This window comes from Prosopis cineraria, unplaced genomic scaffold (assembly GCF_029017545.1).
Source record: "Prosopis cineraria cultivar Desert tree isolate PC_DT_omini unplaced genomic scaffold, ASM2901754v1 PC2, whole genome shotgun sequence".
In the NCBI taxonomy this organism is placed as follows: domain Eukaryota; kingdom Viridiplantae; phylum Streptophyta; class Magnoliopsida; order Fabales; family Fabaceae; genus Prosopis; species Prosopis cineraria.
Genome location: NW_026555333.1, coordinates 45,024,786 through 45,030,428, shown reverse-complemented (window position 1 = coordinate 45,030,428; position 5,643 = coordinate 45,024,786). Strand labels below are relative to the sequence as shown.

The 5,643-nt window shown below is 32.6% G+C and overlaps 1 pseudogene; it reads right to left on the bottom strand.

Moving 5' to 3' along the window:
* Positions 1–570: 570 nt before the first annotated feature.
* On the bottom strand, positions 571–5,009 carry LOC129302811 (cysteine-rich receptor-like protein kinase 44; annotated as a pseudogene).
* Positions 5,010–5,643: the final 634 nt, after the last annotated feature.

Here is a 5,643-nt window from a genome sequence, read left to right as displayed (position 1 = left end):
GTGATCAATTTCGACTTGGATTATAACAGAAATAAACAGGTTCAATACTATAATTAAATTTATAAATCATTTATATTTTTTTTATTTGGTCTAATTTTATTGGTTGTGAAACTTCTCTATTCTATCTAATCAAGTTTGGTGTTTTATAAATGTTACGATATGTTAAGATTTATTCTTCCAATCAAGCAATACAAACTCTTACAAACATGCATCTTAAGTTGGAGGGGAAATGTTAGGGTATATTATATATGGAGATTCATGTTGTGTTGAGGCTTATCATATATTAGTATTTATTTTATTGAGATTTAAGAAATATTATAATTCATTAGATATTATGAGGATATTCATAAAATGATCTACATATATTATCAACTCTAATTATACATTGCACACGCATAGCGTGCATTACAATATGTGAAACATTATTATGAAACACATAATTGAAGCATCGATCACATTCGACCTGGTACGAACTTAGTTATTTCACTTCAATACACACATGCATGTACACACACAGAGGGGGGGGGGAAGAGAGAGAGAGAGGATATACACAATAATTATAAATTGTAGCTAGGCATTATTATGTTGGTCTGAAACTGAAACTTCATTTCTAGATGTTTCAACAGAATGATGTTCTCCAGACGATGATGAAGATGAGAAGCCTGGTAAGCTGTTCCAACTATAAAAGGAAGGCTGGAGAGGAGTGGGCAGTGAGAGTGAATAGCTACTCAGCATTGCTACAATGGAATCCATTGTGGGCCTGTCGCTTGCTTTTTCTTGAACACATAGTAACCCTACATGGATGCATCTTATTATTTCACTTCTTGATGATTCACCTTCCTCCATCAATAGTGGATCTATAATACTTGATAATTTCCCTTCTCTCCACTTTTTCCAAGCCTACAAGGTTTTTTTTTTTAAATTGTCAAATATTTTAATTGGGGATTTTTTAATTTTCTGGGTTAAAAAAAATCATACAATATGTATAATTATGGTTATTAAAAAATGTTTATGAATAGAGGGCACTTACAGCAATTCCTATATGCTCTGGATTCTCCCAATCTTCAAATTTACCATTTTTCTTCCCACTAATAATTTCCAAAACCAATACTCCAAAACTGAACACATCTGACTTCATTGAAAAAGTTCCATGTTTTAGATATTCTGGTGACATATATCCACTGTATGTCAACATAGTAAATCCAATGTTAGCATATCAATCAAATCACAAACTCTAATTGCATATTTAACATACAGAAAAGTATTTTCTAGAAAGAAAATGTTCTAACAATATTTCCGGACTCTAATACAACTTACTAGGTACCAACAACTGTATTAGTCTTGCCATGGGTTTGATCCATTAAAAATAATCTTGCCATGCCAAAATCTGATTATTTTAGCATTCATTTCTTCATCTAAAAGTATATTGCTTGCTTTGAGATCAGATGAACAATCCAAACTCGAGAATCTTGATGAAGGTAAAGCAAACCTCGTGCAATACTTTCTATTATTTTGTAACGATTTTCCCATTTCAACAATGTTGCCTTTTGTGGATCTGCATGGATACAAATACATGATATATGCAACAATTTGTTGAACTAGATATCGAGTATACTAGCTACTACCAGTCTGTCAAACTATAAAACTTTTAACATGAAAGGAAAAATCTGATGGATATCTAGCTTCCATTAAAAAACAAATGAAATAGATCAAATCAGTTAGCTTTTCATCCATATATTTTTATGATTGACTTGATCTACTAATGTTTTGTAGATTCGATATCCATTAGAAAAGTATCTAACACACACACACACAAAAACAAAGACACTAATGTTAACATACCAAAGATGAAGTAATCAAGGCTCTTGTTTGGAACAAACTCATAAACAAGCAGCCTATTTTGGAGACAAAAACCAAGTAGCCTGACTAAATTCCGATGTTGCACTTTGGCCATTAACAATACTTCATTCTTAAACTCCACATCACCTTGCCCAGAATCTCTACTCAACCTTTTTACAGCAATTTCTTGTCCATTATATAACGTGCCCTGAAATATAAGTATACAAAAAATTGAATCTAAAGTTTGATATATATATATATATATATAAAATAAATTTAAGATTCCAGGTATTTTTGAACCTATAGTTTAAGGGTAAAATTATCATTTTAGCCTTTTAAATATCTTACCAAGTAAACAGGTCCAAATCCACCTTGTCCAAGCTTATTTGCTTCAGAAAAATCATTTGTTGCGATTCTAATGGTTTCAAAGTCCATTTGCAATGAGTCAGCGACATCCTTAGCTTCACCTACACATGCAATATGGGAGTAAACAAATACGTGAATCACAAAAGAACATTTTTTTAACTAAAAGCACTGAAATCATTTTTCGATCTTGAAATTGTATTAAAGCTGTTGTTTAGGGGCAAGAGCAAGAAGATAAATTTCCATTTTTTAATAGCAATAATTAAGTTGACTTACTTTCAATATTCTTTGGCCTCCTTAATTTTAAAGAAATTAAGACGATAATAAGGATGAGCGCTTCGATGCAGGCAACGAGGACAACAACGGCGATAACAATTCGTGAGGTGCTGCACTTTCCTGGACCAAAGAAAATATTTATATGACAAGTTGATCGAAAATAATATATGGGATATATATCACACGACGAATAACGTTTAATTCATGAAATGTCTAAAACTATAAACTTGCGGGGAACTTCACCTATTGAAAACTCCGGTAAAATTACTCGAGCACAGTTCGGTAAATAATAATTTTCATCTGGAAAATGTCTCTAAACCTATTTATATTATACATCCCAAGTAAGGAAAATAGACTTTTCTTTTTCCAAAATGCGACGACTTACATATTGACCAGTTTAAACAACTACATATGTGTGATTCGATTTATTCTTCTAAAACTACACTTCAGCTCAGCAACTTTGGGACTAAGTCACCAAAATTTTTTGGATATAAAAAGAATTAAGATATTTCTATTTCTTATGTTAACAAAGAATAAGAGAAAGAATATTGAATAAACATATTTTTTTGTATATCTTTAATTGAATGCACGCATCCTTTTCTGAGACAAACACTAACCCTAATAAACTTTGGGACTAAATCACCTAAATTTTTTGGATATAAAAAATAATTAAGATATTTCTATCTCTTATGTTCACAAAAATAAGAGTGCACAAAAATAAGAGGGAGAATATTAAATAATCATATTCTTTTGTATATCTTTAATTGAACGCATGCATGACTTATATACGACCATTAATTAGTGTGTGTAGATTAAATTTTATCATTATGTGGATTGGCATAAATTAATTAATTAATGAAATATTTAATCATATTTTAAGTAATTACCCTTGTTTTAATATTAAGTCTAAAACATATCGAGTCTTGTTTTTATGTGTGTTTCTCCCTAGACGGCTTGATTTGCGCACAAGTCCAATTGAGTAGGGGCTCCACATACAGCTTCCTTAATACTCTCTTCATTTCAAATTATAAGACATTTTTAGATAAAATCTCACATATCAATAGATCTCATTAAATATACTTAACAACCTTATATTTTCAAAATAAAAATATAAACGTTCACAAAAACCCATCATTTAATATATTGAAAAGAGTAGGGATAAAAATAATTATAAAGAGAGAACGAATAATATTAAAATTAATATATTTAATGAAACCTTAACCTATTCAAAGTGTTTTATATTTGAACATGAAAATACTGCTTAAAAAATGTCATGTAATTTGGGACAAAGAGAGTAGTTGTCATTGCGCAGCTGCCTATCACGATCTAACTATTTTAGGGATTAGGGAGATATAATTATAATAATATATATTACTGCAAGGGACATATACATATATGAAAACCGGGTGGTTGAACTCAAGGAGTCTTAATTTCTCTCTCTGGCAGCTTTCTCCCACTATTCTTCCCCATTCACCAAAAATAATAATAATAATAATAAGTTAAAGGGTAACATAGACTGAAAAATGTATAATTTTTTGCTTTGTTAGATCTTAGATCAACAGAGCAATATATGAGATTTCCTCACGCACGCATGCAATTTATAATTATATTCTTTTAAACAAGCATTTATATTTCCAATTAACATATCTATTCTATATATATATATATATACCTTGCTTGGACGCGGGATGAGCCAATGGAGAAGCCGTAGGAGGTAGTGACGTGGGCCTGGGGGATGGCAACGGTGGTGCTGGCAAAGATAATTGTGGTGTAGCAGAGGGATCAAAGAAACTGTACGATTCATATCTAATGTTGCAACTTGGTGTTAACACTCTACCACCTTTGTGTCCACCACAACATTTAGGAAGATCATTAGTGATTGCCCCATTCAAGCAAACGTTGCAATCGTTTTCCGACAAGTCCGGCGTGCACTGTGCCAGACCATATATCGTTTCATTGCTCGGACCGGTCGCATTCGCCACCGCAAACTTACGAACCGAGTTTCCAGAAGCAGCCTTTTCTCTCAAACCATTCATCATCTGCGTCACCACGATCTTGAACTGTTCTTTCTCCGGCGCATCCTCGGTGTTCCACAAATAGTGATGTGGCAACGTTCCCATGACGCCGAATATGGTTGGATTGGAGTATCTCAGCATGCAGTTGTCGTACCAGCCGATCGCCTCCTTCATGTTAGGGCACACTTGAGGAAGAACAGCTCTTGAATCTGTGATACAGCTCCGACAATCTTGTACAGAAACATCTCCCCGGCATAGCACGAGGGCGTTAACTTTGTCGGAGTTTTCGCCGGAGGAGAAGTTGTAGAAGCCATAGTCGATTTGCGTGTTGAGAGACATGTTTAACAAAAGGCCTTTGAGGTTGGTCTGGTAGGTACTATTGCTTTCAGTGGTGTCGTTACCGCAGTAGAATTTTAAGAAGCTTGGCTGTGCATTAGTTGTGCCATGATGAAATGTTAAGGCTATGTTGAGGAGAAGGAAGAGAAAGGAAATCAACCTTAAAGAAACCCTCGCCATATCGTACAAGTAAATTTTCTGAGGTTAGCGTGTGGCTCGCTTGGTAAAGTTTATGTTCTATGCTCTTTCTAATTTATACGACGCCTTGAGTCTCCTAACGTTGCAATTCGTGCATGTACTGTTTTAATTCAGCATTTGACCAGTTCAAAACACATCGACTGATGGCACTCCGAGACATTAATTTCAAAGACGCACTCAGCAAGCTTAATCTGTCAATCAATTTCTTGTTTGGTCAGGTAATCAATTTCCTGTTATTATGACAGAAACTTAATTACATTCTTAAAATTATTATAAATATATATAACTTTGTAATTTGGCTCTTCTTTACAATTAATTAATATGGTCTAATTTTGTAATTTCGTGTTATTATGACAGTAAATATGGGAGTAACTTGTTTAGGAATTCAAACCACAGTAAATACACGTGGGATAAAATTTAAAAAAAATAATTACCCTGAATTTATTTAATATTTCATCCAATCTTTATTATAAGACACTTTCAACTGTTTCACGCATTTTAAAAAAAGTTAATTTTTTTATACCATAAAAAAATTATTTATACTTTTATTTTTACTTAGTTTTAAATAATAATACAACTGTATTAACTATCTTCATATTAATTAAGAAAAAGTAAA